This window comes from Tribolium madens, unplaced genomic scaffold (assembly GCF_015345945.1).
Source record: "Tribolium madens isolate multiple individuals breed KSU strain unplaced genomic scaffold, Tmad_KSU_1.1 Scaffold_1;HRSCAF=32;Tcas5.2_LG8, whole genome shotgun sequence".
Lineage (NCBI taxonomy): Eukaryota > Metazoa > Arthropoda > Insecta > Coleoptera > Tenebrionidae > Tribolium > Tribolium madens.
In genome coordinates, this window is record NW_025400984.1 from 942,932 (window position 1) to 957,344 (window position 14,413).

General features: G+C 32.1%; 1 protein-coding gene across 1 annotated transcript in view; it reads left to right on the forward strand.

Annotated features, from left to right (window-relative positions):
• The window catches only part of LOC123003888 (ski oncogene), a 51,301-nt gene that overhangs the window by 5,021 nt on the left and 31,867 nt on the right, over positions 1-14,413 (forward strand). The gene's annotated exons all lie outside the window — the stretch shown is intronic.

The following is a 14,413-nucleotide window of genomic DNA, read 5'->3' on the forward strand; positions in this document are numbered from 1 at the left end:
TTCGATTTATTTATATTTATGCTTAGATACATATGTTTCAAATTTTAACTTTAGAGTGAATTATCGAGATGATTTAAATAGTTGGCATAAAGTCAACATGAATGTTGGACCTGACTTTTATTGGTTTCTATTAATTGTTGAGGGAATCTGTGCAACATTGCAGTTGTTTTTATTTACAGATTGCCAATAGAAGTGGAAGTTTTTTAAGAGAAGCCGAATTTGCTTTAAAATTTATTATAGGTTTTGAGACACCAAGTTCAAAAAAAAAAATTTTTAAAACATACCACGTTTAAGAAATATGTAACTGATAAAAATACAAGAACCGCCAAACAATAAATTAAAAACAGGTTATTTTACTCTGTTTCCTATAATTCTTTGATCAGTTTCCCTTATAACAGTTTAACAGTAACCTCCCAATATATTTTTTTGTGCTGATCTTCAAAAACCTCCAGATCTTGACTCGTTCTATTTGTCACTTATACTGCATCAGTTTTTAGGAAAGAAGTCTAAATACAAGTCAAGGAAATGTATTTTAAAAGGTATATTTACAACCATCTGGTAATAATTTGTAATAATTCAGCAAAAATTTGAATTTTAAATGAACTTCAAATCGGAAGGATTTGTGCAGATAGTTTTGTAGCAAAAAACTGTGACGTGATAAAAAATTTAACTATTGTTTGATAGAAGGTAAATAAACATAAAAATTAAAATTTGATTAAAGGTATATTAAATAAGTTATTATTTGTAAACTAGAGTTTTAAATGAGAAAATCCACAACCGATAAACGGCACTGACAATGTCAACAAAAAACATTGAATTTGACAATTTGAGATATCAATTTGTGAAAGTTCATCACAAATAATATTTCAAGCACTGCCTCCTTAATGAAATGTATCAATATCCCACCTGGGCATTTCGTAAAAATTGCATTGGAGCAGTGATTCAGAATTTTTTCTTAGTTACGGGGATTACTAAGGAAAGACTGAAAAATTTTTAATTATAAACAAAAAATAACACAATTAATAAAAGCTGGGAAGGAAGGATACAACAAAACAAGATACGCCAGGGAGAATTGATATTATGAGGTTGAACTCTTTAAGCTAAAAAACTGATTGTGTTAAAAAATTTCCCCAGATTAAAGCGCCAACGGGAATTAGTTGAACTCAAAAAATGCCCAGGTGTGATTATTTCTATCCAGACGGCCATGATTTCCACTAATAACAGTTAAAGACATTAACTGACATTTCGTTAGTTATGGAAAAATCCGTCAGAGGTTCTGCTATCACGCTAATTTTATCTATAATGAATGATTCAAGACTTTTATTTAAAATCATTAATAAATAACTATTAATATTTTTAAATTTTGTGAATACTTGTTTGAAATTAAAAGAAATCTTAATTTTTAATAGCATAGAGATCTTTAAGTCAATCAACTTGATTAATTACACTTATATTTTAGTGTCACCAGATATCAACACTTTTCAACTTATTAGCGTTTGTTAAATTAAAAAGAACCTTTACATAAGTATTAAATATTATTGCTGAATAAAGTAAGGAAAAAGTGCCATCCATTTATCGTTTGAGAAGTTTATTAGGTTGAACACATGGTTGCGGAATGTATTTTCGTGTATTTGCGTTTTTTTGTTAATTTTGTACAAGATGGTTAATTTTGCTTGATATGTTTTTGAATTTTTTAAAAATTGGTAGAGTTGTAAGATTGTAAGCAGTTAAACGACCTTGGGGTAGGAAGGCCGTAACTCTCGTAACATGTAATCTGAAGGTACCCTGAGGAATTGCACAGTCGTATGCAAACAACACGCAACGAAGACCTCGCGGTAAAGGTCAGAAATCAAAGTTGACAGAAATGGCACGGTACCAAACGAATTTTTTTTCGAACCAATATATCGTAAACATCTCCGTCCCAGAATAATACTTAATTTAAGCGAATGGTACGCTTCTTGATTTTATGGTCGATAGTCGATGGTGTCCTGGGGCCATAATAAAAAAGCGTATCCACGAAAAGTTGGTGCGTGAGCGAAGAGTTCAAGATGAGATTATTGTGTAAATATCGCAGGCGCCATGTTTGCCCACAGCTGCAGACACGATGATGATAATGATGATGATGATGATGACCATTTGCATGAAGAGAGTCGGTAGCTGGAAATCTCCGTTTCTCGCACATATTTATAACCTTCGAGGCGGTTTTTATGGGTCAAACCAAATTACAAACTCAGCAGGTTACGCTGTTACTTTTACACGCCGTTTCTGGTTGTGGTGTGTACACACTGAAATCGTACTTTTAGCATAGCGACGTGACGTTTCAAGGTTCGAGTCGACGTTCGCGAACCGACACTAAAAATATTTAACTATAACGAATTTAAAATTTATGCAAAAAAGTTTTCAAATGCATACACAAGCAAGGACGCCGAAGGAACATGGACAGAGCCCGATGGCGGAATCTATTATTAAAAATTACTAGATTTCTTTTTTTTATACTGTTAGTGTGCAGATTACAAGCTTGGATAACCGTTCGTTGTATTGATTAAGCACTTTTTTTAGATGACAATTGGCTTAATTTTAATTTTGAAATCACTATGTTAATGAAAAGCAAAAGGAATATTCTGTACCACTAATTTGAAGGTCTCTGAAGCATATTGAGAAAAAACTTATTAAATTGCCGTTTTAACAGAATCGTGACTAGCTGCACACCAGGAAACACGGATTTTCAAGAAATATTGTTTTCGAGATACAGGTTTAATACTGTTAGATTCTGTAGTGTGATCAAAATGTTTTTTTTTTATTAGAATGTGCCCTAACCTTTTATACCTTTAACCTGAAGTCAGTATATTCCAAGTACAGTAAAACCTCTCAAGAACGGACACCGATGGGGAATCTTAAATTGTCCGTTGTGGAGAGGTGTCCCTTAATGGAATGTATGCAAAATTAATACAAAAAATTAAAAACTTTTTATTCCAAATTATAAAATAAAATAACAAAAATACAAAAGTTGCGTAGCGGTGAGTTGAGGAACAAATGAGTGCTGGAAGAACCTTCTGCAACAAGTGCTTTATACTAGTTAATAACTATTTATTTAAAAAAAATCGTTAATTTTTGTTGCTTTAACTAACTCGTTTTTCTTCTAGTTATTCTATATTCTGCAACTCATTAATGTAAGCATTGAATGTTATATATATATATATATATAAAACAGTTTACATTTACTGATAAAATTTAAAAAATATATTTATATTACTTATTATTGAAGTTAGTAGGTAGGTGGTAATGCAACAAAAACATTTAACTGTACACTGCTGGTTACATTTTAGAGGACCAAATGGCAGCTCCATTTTATTTTACAAATTCTATTTGGTAATAGATACCGGCGTAAACTGTCTTGGTTAGTTGTGAGGTTATAATTTTTTAGAATTAATTATTTAGGTATTATAAAATTACAGTAACTGTAAGGATAGTAAGCAAGTGTCAAGGGATAGTAAAGCAAGATAGTTGGTTAATGGAAACAAATTAAATGCATTAAACGTCAAGTATTTTTGATCAGTAAAAATAATAAGTGCACAGTAAAAATAATAAATGTAAATGTTGTAAAGACAACGAATGAATGTCCAGTAAAACTAATTCATTGCTTATACATTTACTACCCTCCAATTATAATAAATATTCAGTAATACAAAAATAAGAAATAATATTCTTGCACAGAAGCCTTACATTGTTATCTAACCAAGACTGAAGATTCCTTAAATTGTATGTTATTTTACTAATTTTGATTAAAGTTACTGAACGTTTATTATTTCTACTGTACAGTTTAGATTTTTTTACTGGACAATTCACAGTAAAATACTGTGCGTGCTTTGTTTGAAGTTTATTACTTTTACTGTGCAAAATATTATATTATACTGATAATTTTTTTTATTTTTTACTGTGCAAAAATGAATTAAATATTAGTTATTTTATTCTGATTAAAATTGAATTATTCACTGATCGCTTTAATACGACCCTTGGTTAATTGCGTCAAGTTTGAAATTATTATTTTGAATAAAGACAAAATCTTCTAGTATCACAAAAAGTATTTTACAAACTTCAATCTTGTGTGTTATTTTCCACTTCATCTCGGCCTTATGACGTTTTAATAACTATAATTTCATAATTCAGAGTGGACAGTTTTGACGATACTTTTATTTAGACTTACAAGTCTGGAATTACAAGTTTCATGTGTTACACGTTACATCTATTGAAATTATTTTTGTACTAAAAACTTATTTGAACTAAATTAATCTCGATTATGTATGTAAAATACGACAAATTCTGTCGTGTGTTGAAACTTTAGTTCACAAATGAAACATTATTATAAGTAAGAGAACTATAGATACTTTTATCAGATTTATTTTTTCAAAATTAAGTTTTGTTTCAATAAACTGATTTACAGAAAATAAATAGAATGTTTTGTTTTATGATTCGGCTACGTGGGTTCGAATTTAAAAATAATTTTGATATCTGAAAAATACGAAGAATTTCCACTTTCAAACTTTTACTACCCATACAATCACATTTCGACTTTAATGACCCAAGAGTCTTTTGCTGCCAATTTGATGTGTTCATTGTCAAATAAAGCAGCCAGTTTTTCTTTTCATTAGATAATGTTGGAAAAACGTCATCGATGTGACAAATCGACGAGATCAACAAGTTATGGCCGCAACCGTATAAATAATGTGGCGCCTGCACAACAGTCGAATTTATTCGGAGATTAGTTTATCGTCCTTGTCTGACCCACTCTATACTTTCCACATTCCGACAGAGATACAGAAAGATTACTTTTTCATACTTTCGTACAGAAAGCCGCGACTAGATTATTTTTATCTTCGCGCGACTAAGGACGCTCAATAACGATGTCGAATCGAAACAAAGACGTCGCGACATATGTCAAAAAGGGGGAAAAGAACCCCACGTTCATAATTTAGAATGTTAAACAGCTCGGCCTCCATAAACGCCATCATGCGTCGATTTCGCAAGTGAAAATCTTGTGCACAATGAATGTCACTGCTCCAACGAGCTAACGAGGAATTAATCGATTCTGCAACGAGTCGTTTTTCGTCTTGTGATTTTCGAACTGAAACGATTACAATGTGGGTCATCAAGGGCGAGCTTCCGGGAACATGCCATAAACATTGAAAAATACTTGCCTTCAATTCTCACTAGAACTATACTAAAAGAATAAAATTTGTTAAAAAGGCAAAATTGCAACTTACTATTTGCTTTCAATAATTATCGTTAAGTAGTCATTTAATTTTTATTTTGTATGGAGTTTATATATTCAGTGTATAACTCCCGAAGAATAGTCAAATCCAAGAATTGCCAACGTGTCCAACACTGACTTGGCTCGAAGCCATTTTCGCGTAATTAGAGAAGAGCTGTTATCGCTTTGTTTTGGTCCTCGTTCGTCATGAATCGAGGCATTCGTCCTGAATGAATTTTTAATAACCCACAAGAACGTGAAAGTTCGGTGTCTCCGTTATTATTTTGTCATCGAAATAAACATTGTTTCACCTGAAGCTGAACCCCGATAAAATTTCACGATTTTCGTAGGAAAATCTGAAGTAATGCCAAGTTTTACAAGTATTTTAACGATTTCCGGGATTTCGGAGAAAATTCGATGGTCTTCAATCATTGCTTTGATCTGTTCCAAATGACTAAAGTTTGCTCCGCATTTCCCTCTTTGCCACGTGATTAACATGTGTCTTCTTCAGGAGGGAATTTCATTACAACTAATTCCAATGTTTCGATTTAGTTGTTTGTCGAGGGGCACCAAACAGTCTCAAAACCGGGGATTGCGTCATTTTTTTGGCTTTTGTCCTGGACTAAATTTGTGTTTGTCAAGGTTATTATTGCACAACGTTTGAAAGTGAGGGTTTACTTTAATTCGAGGCAGCAAAGTAAAATTTGAAATGATTTTCTCAACAAACAAGCGATAACATTTTTAAAACGTAATATAACAGCGAAAAACACTCATGTTTCGATAGTGATGGTTGCAATATCGATTCGTGATAAGGGATTCAATTAAAATTGGAAACTATGGGATTATGAATAGTGTTGATTTTAATTTTGTTTTCAGCTAATTTTTCTCACCAAATGAATCTTAAATATATTCTCATGCTTTATGTAAAACTCATTCATCTGAGGTACAAACTTCAAAGACTTTTTTTTACTGATTTTACTGGTCTTTTATTTCTCTCTGAAATAGGAAACAACAATTTATAAATAAACCGGATTTTATTTCTGTTACAAATATCTTTCTTTAATTTAAAACTCAGATAAATCCACTGAAAACTGCTTTGAGCTAATAAGCTTAATAAGCTAATAGGTGCAGGGATAAATGGGCCCGATTTTTCAATTGCTTGCAATGAACTCTTCTACATGAGAACATAATTAAGTTTACTGAGAATTTAAATGTAAATCATTGGTTCTCTTTGATTTATGGTTTGCATAAAAATGTACTCTTAAAACCATAAATTCAAGTAATCGATTAGTTATAGTCAGGCGTATTCATTCATCTATAGTTTTTAATGTGTAGACACTTGAATACGTATGGAATATATGTATTTTTCTGGGGACAAATTCTACAGTGTAATCAATAATATGTTAATTTATTTTTTTCTGGCGAAATAATGAAGGTTATATAGTTATTAATTATTATTAGGTTTTTAATTATAGGTTACTTATGTACAGGGTTATTCACGAGAGGGTTATTTCAGAACTTATTTTTGCCGCAACCAACGCTAACTGCTAAATTAAATATGTTATTTCTTATAAATTTGAAATCAAAGTAAGTTGTATAAATTTGCCAGAAATGTCAAATTGACAGATAAACTATATTTAATCAAAATTCTACAAAGAAAAAAGTTAAATTAATGTAAAAGGTGTTTAAAGTGTCAACAATCTTCTAAAGATGCGCCTAGTCGGTTGGTAAACTATAACAAAACATGTCGCATTATTTGAGAGACGATTTTTTGCCTTAATGTCAAAGAGACAAGATTAATAACAGATATCGTGGATTCAATTATAATTATTTTCAAAATTTGAAATCAAGAAATTGTTGTATGTATTATGGGTTGCAGCAAAAAAAAATCAGAAATAACTCTCTCGTGAATAACCCTGTACAAGGAATATACAGAGTGTACCGTTATTATTGTTACAAATTTAAACAGGGTAAAAAGTACTCTAATTATTTTGTCTGTGGTTTCTTGTCACTTTCAGCAACAAAATTGTAAATTTCATAGTTTTTCATAAAAAAGGTTTTTGCGTTTTTCCGATACAACTTTTCGAATTTAGTAAAATCAATTTTAAAATTTATGTTACAGACCATAAAGAGTGTAAAAATTAAAAATTAAATTTATTTTACCGTTTAGGACGTCCCTGATTAAAAATTTTGACATTACATCTGGGAATTTGTTTAGGTGTATAAAGGTTATCAGCTGTACCAAATTTTGTATTTCTATCTATTCTGAAGTGTTGGGAAGAACCCTTTAAAAAACGCACGTCTTTTAGGGGGTGTAGCTCTCGTATACAGGGTGTTTCACGTAATTTTACGAGGCCTGCGCCTTCAAGATGCAATCAATAATACATATTCCGATACGAACTCGATTACAAATTTTGAAAAATTAAATAATTTTCTCTAGTTTGTTCATCCTTTAAAAAATTACAACGTTTTTAGTTAGTTAGTGATTAAGATAGGTAAACTAGAATCATATTCATGCCGTCTATTGATAGAACAAATGATAATTGTTTCTTAAAAACTGCAGTTTATGAATATTAATGAAACAGTGATTAGTTTGACAACTACTGTCATGGGTTTCCAAAAATTAAATAATTAAATGTATGTTTTTTGTATCCAGTGTTCTGTGACTTTTGTATATTTGGGTGCGTACATTGGACGCAAGCCCCGTAAAGTTATGTGAAACTCCCTGTATAGATAGCATGTTTATAGGAAACTTTTGTATTAAAATTGAATATTCTATCATCTATGTAATTTTGCAACAATAAAAATGGAACACCTGTAGAATTTAAAAATAATTTTAATTAAATACAGGTACGCACATTAGAAATAACGTGAAGTTGATATCTAAACGTAATTATGTTCTGGATTAATTTAGTCTAACATAGGGTGATCCGAAGTGTGTCGGACCAACTCTCGAATGGTGATAGAAGACCTTCAGGTAAACACAAAAATAAATGCAGATTTCTTTTTAAGCTTTTTTTTTGAGAAAAAACTTTTATAGAACAACTTTTTCAAAAAAAAAATTTCACATTTGCACGTGCTCTTCTAATTACAAGACATTCGTATAAAAGCGTGGTTAGATTAAAGAGATTAAGGTACATGGTTAACAAATATTTTTTTATTTATTTACTGTTGTAGCTTAGCTATAAATATCAACCTATATTGGTAAAGTTTGGTAGACAAACTGTGCTTGAAAATCAGACGAGGACTTATAATTTCTTTGAAGATGCCGAAAAGTATTACGTGACTTTAATTGAAACTATAGACAAAGAGGATAAAATACATATTTTGTTTGAGAGCCATTTTTTTTTTTTGTATTTATTGACCTATAAGAGGGTTTTTGTTTGAACTATTAATGTAAGAATTGTCCTTGTTAGTCATGTCTAAAGTTTTAAAACTCTTTTGAGGATATGATTGTATGTAATTTTTGGAAAACCTTGTATATAAATTCTTTCGGAAGCATCGAAAGTGTCTTTGTTGATTTGAATACACATCGTTTGCTACAGATCGTTACCTTTTCCGATTCAGATCTAGATCTTAATCTCTTGTCAGCATTCATTCGAACTTGTCTTGGTGCAGAAACATCAGACTTTCTCATTGTCTTATCCACCTTCCACAAATAAACTGCTCTGAGTCGTCATTGTTTCGGCAAGTGCCCTCGGTTTTGGACCCGTCATTTGCATATAACACGAACGTGTTCGCCTGTGTAATCAGAACGGAATTCTTCACAAAATTCAGTTACAAATTCACGATGCGAGCCGGAATTGTCTTGTAGTAACACCTTCATTGTGAAGAGAAAAGTGTAATGGTGCCACAACAGAACACAAGAGAAAGGACCACCGGTTTATTATTATTCGATATCCGTGGGTAATTCCTCGAAAAATTTGGTACAGTATCTGGTCTGAAGAGCGGGCCTGGCGTCTCTGCTCTTGCCAGCAGACTCGTTTGGCGAGGTTCAAGGCCATCGACGAAGACCCCGCCGCGTCCTTTGGCGTTCTCATCACGACCACGCAATTATCTCGAAATTTTCTTGGAGCGAAATGGGGGCCAAGAGTTTTGTCGCCGACCTGATAAAAAATTCATCATACCGGATGGACCAAAAAGACGAAACAACTACTCGTGTTTTCCCTAATCTTCTTTTCAAAATTTTCAATTAGAGTAGATTCTGATTCCATTTCTTACAAATAATAGAATCAGCTTTTATGAATTGACCAATAACTAACTGTAATGAGACACTACAGAAGGAAAAAGAAGATTGCATTAAATAAATATTTGGGACTTTTTATAACATGGCTCACCCAGTGTATACTCTGAGTATCGTTGTCTTTTTTGTAGTTACACTTTTTCGAATTAAATTGGACGAGTTTGAATAACCTTTGCCGTAAAGATTGAAGATTTTTGTTAAAAATTTTGTCACACTTTATAACTTGGTTCACCCAGTGTATATTACGTAAGGCGTCTTTTTTGCAGCTTGTCTTTTCCATCCAGTATTATAATATTGCTAGAAAACCTAATGTTCAAAAGCCTGATTAGAAAGAAGCAAAACAAAAGCTTGCCGCTTAAAATCAACAATGTTAACTGTATATACGTGGAGCAACGAGCTCAGATCGTCCGCGCCTTCGTCACGATTCTAAAATAAGGGACACGTGGAGGCGGCCCCATGACAACCTGTTCGATGCCGTGTTCGAAAAAATAGAAAAAATTCAACCTAAGTCGACCCTTAAGAACTGCGTCGCTGCCGATCAGAGCACAAAGAAACTTATTTATATATAAACGAGACAAGTAACACATGTTGGTTGTTGGCGGAGTGCTCCGAAAACAAAAACACATTGGTCCAGGTTCTATTTTTGTTATGAGAATACCTATGAAACACGTTTTCTAAAAATAAAACCGGTATCTGGTGCAGTTTTTCGCTAACCGCTCGGTTATAACCGAGCGAGTTGTTTCGGGTCAACGACCGTCGATCTCAAGTTCGTTCGTCTGCAAGAAGTCTGCCTCTTGCAGCTTGCCGGTAACAACCCCTCGAGGGGAGGGGCGTAGGAGTCCCGGTGTGAATGGCCTCAAAGCGGCCGGTTTGCGATTCCGACCGATGCTTCGAGGAAGGACTCTGGAGTTCTACTCTGACACGTGCACAATAACTGGACTGGTGGATGGAAATTAATACTTTTAACGTCCCGGTAATGTGAAACTGCATCGAATTTCTTTGTTTGCTCGAAGAGGATTTTACGAGCTTTCTTCGCGCTTCGTTATGTTGTTGATGGATTTTTGGTTTTTGTCAGATGCGGACCTGCGGGATGCGGGTGGCGAGGATAACGATAAACAGATGACGCGGATTGCATATTGAAAAATTTTAAACGGAGCTCTTCTTGTTGGCTTCTTGGGATAGTCGCGACGAGGCTGGAGTTTATAGACTTGAATCGAGAACATTTGGATCTAATAAACTTCTATGGCTTACCACAAATAAAAAAGTAAAGCATTTGAATATTGAAGCATTTGTTGGATATTCTTATTTCTATGAAAATTGTCTTTTTTTTCACTTTCATGTAGTGGGTTTTCTTAGCCTTAAATTTGTCACTACAGTTTAGTTATAACCTAGGTTTATTATTTACTATTTATTTGTGACCTATTTAGTGTGTTATTTTAAGGGTGAGGATTCAAACTTATGGCCTTGAAGTAGCTTGTTAAAAATTCCGTAGCGCTGCGGTTGAATATATTTTCTTGAAATTTTGAAATATCTATAGTAGATGGCAGTAATACGGCACAAAGAAGGTCATTGGCTATTTACAACCTCTTTTTCTCACTACAATCGGCTAGTACTATTTTGTCATCTTTTTCAAAACCCTTGAACTACAAAAAATTAGTAGAAGATCACGCTTATACCGACCACGGCTTTCAGCTATCACCTGAAAAAATAATTTATACAAATATTTAATAATAGACAATGCATTTCATGATTATGTTCCGCAATAGAAAGCATCATAATCATAAAAGTTGTATACGAAATAATAGTGTTAACGTTTTTGTGTTCAAAATATGTACGATTTTTAATCTGAAGACCAAAAGGAATGTGAGTAAAGAGAACTAAAAATAGGTATGGGAATTTTAAGTGTGACTTATTATGGTTTTAAACACCGCTTATGCAGTTGTAATGTGTTCTAAATATGTAAATAAAATTTATTCAACAATGCGAAGGATATGTCTCGTAAACAATAAAATTGATGTTTTTATAAGATTTTTAATAAAAATTTGTTTTGAGAAATATTGTAAGAAACTACTTATTTGTATTTAAGTAAATTAGCGGAGTTTTAGAAAATGGTATTCTTCTAACCTTTCACTAGGCGTTCACTAGTATCTATCTCCACGTCTTATTACTTCCACAAACCATCTGAACAACATCTGATCATCTTGACAAAAAGTTCGGTATATAATTTATGTTAGTAATTTAGTTTTGTTTTATTCTTATTTTATTGTTGTCACTACACTTGAGGGAAGAATATGTACCTATTTTATATTCATTAAAGTTTCAGTTTTTAAATATACAGGGGGGTGCCCAGAACTCGCGTCCCAGGGAAAAATTTCAAGTAATAAGATACCAGGAACATGAAAAAAATGTTTAAAAAATTCTATCTGTTCTAGCGCACCTGTATATACACATATATATTTGTTAAAAGTCCAAAAGATATTAAAAACTTGCATTGTGTGTTATATAGATTTAAATCTGCAATTATTTTTCTTAAAAAAAAAAAATAAATTGTGTGGTTATTTACCTAGGATTTTCAAAGTTCAAAAAACTCTATCATCGTTGGAAAATAACTGCTAATAAACAAATATACTTTTAACACGAATTTTTTACATAATTAGAAGGTTTAGTTAATGTAGTCATACTTTCATTCAATAGTCTGTCGAGAAGAGATATTTTCAATTTAGCGTATTCACTGTTTTCAGTACGAAGCAACAAAGTATAAATAGACTGTTTCAATGAAATAATTTGTGATAAGTTGTTTGTATTTGATAAATAACATAACTGCATGTCGCAATTTATGTGATTGTATGAATTAGCATGGAACAAACTTTGCTTGTAACATTATCGATCTCGGTTAATTAATTTTTCTTCCCGTACATACTTTGCGGGCGTAAATATTTCATTAATATACCCCTCCTACACGCATAACTTTGCTCTCACATTTTTGGTTCGAATTTACATTTCATTTGCATTTTTTCCATCGACCTAGCATTTACTTTCGCACATCCTTCTTGAAAAAGCTGTGTTTTCGCGTACTGATTTCGTTATTTTGTGCCAACGAGACGCTCAAGACCCTCATCACATCATCACACACTAATTCTAATTATCATCGATGCGGAAAACTCGTGTGCAAAGTGTTGGCGTTCGAGCTCGTGCTAATGGAGTCGGTCCATATTTTCACATTATTATTATTATTATTATCGGAGAGATTGCGATCCTATGAGCTTATTTTCCTCTTTTGTCATAATCAGTTATCAGTAGTTGGGAGTTCGGTAATGGTAGACTTGTCTCAAGGGCAATATTCTCTAGTTGAGAGTGTGCGATAAAACGGTGAAGTGTAGGTCTTGGTAAATTCTTTCGGTTTGTTTTATGTGCCAGAGAAACGGTAAAGCGAAATTTATCATGTTTTTGCGGTAATCTGAAATCAGTTGGCAATAAGAAGACTCGAGAATGTTGCAAATGAGAAGGGAACAAAAAGAAACATAAAAGAAGTGGAGTGAAAAAAGTACATGCGAAGAAAAAAAAACATAAATAATATCAAGATAGAACTTTAATTCAATGACAAAAACTTACCAAAATGTGTGTTAGTCTTGTGTCTAGTCTAGGTGCAAAAAATCAAACGTCAAAGAGAAAGACTTAACATTAGAAAAGAGTGTTTCTTTTGGTGCGTCTGTTTACACACTTTGATTATTCATGTATTATTTAGACGACACCTGAGAGATACAGAGCCAAGATGAAAGAGATGAAAGAGAATATGAAAATCTAAGCTAACATAGCGAGTAAAAAAATGAAATATGTGTATCCATTTTTTTAAGGGAGCCATTTTGGATATCTCTATAAGATAAACAAAAATTAGAAAACCCTTAGACAGGTCAATTGTTATTTACAGGGGGACACCTTTTAATTTTGAGAGTTATAAACAAGGATGGAAACGTCATCTGCGCTGATTGACAGTAATCAAATGTCAAAAGAAAAATTGACCTGTCTCGGGATTTTTTAATTTTTGTTTCTTTTCTTAGTTATCCAGGGTGGCGGGTTTTAAAAAAATTATCCTGTATAAATAAATATAAAGTGAGTAAGTCTGTTAAAAGTAGGTATATTTCAATAATTTCATATAAAAAAAAAACTAATACACGCACAAAAACTAGCGCTTGCTATTTGTTGATTTTCTAAAATACATTCAAGTTGGACATTAATTTTAATTAAAGAAATAATTATAGGAAACTAAAGAAATTACTAAAAAGTGTTAAAGAAAAAAAGTATTATTTTAGACAGCGGCAAAAAAACAAAACTAACAAATTTTAGTTAAATTATTAATAAGAACATTTTAAAATTCTTTAAAACTTACTTTCGATTTTGACCAAAAAAACAAAGAATGTCTTAAACTATTAGATTGACAGTGACACTAAAAAGCTTCATTAAATTTAAATTGGTTTCGTCATTTTATTGAATAAGGTGCTATTTTAGGGGGGATTACTGTGATTATTGCTGAAATTATTGTGTGTCGTGGAGGTATCGAATTGTTGTAGTTGGATTATAAGAAGGTTCGCATAAAAGCAGGGTCGGATTAAAAGAGCTATACTGCAGTTTATTAAATTATATCATTTAAAAAGTTGAAAACAAAATTTTCTTTCTGGTTAAATAATAACACCTACAAGTTTAAATAATTAAAAATATTTCTGAAAAAAACAACGGTTTAACTGTTTAAATTAAACAAAATGAACTAAAAATACGTTTTGTTGTGGCAATAGTAACGTAAGGCTTTATGGGTAATTGTTTTATAAGTTAATTTATTTTTAACGGTCTTTATACTATACCGTGTTCACAACGTAGTTATGCATTAATTTGAAAAGAGGGCTTTGTTTTTATGTAATTCGTTTATA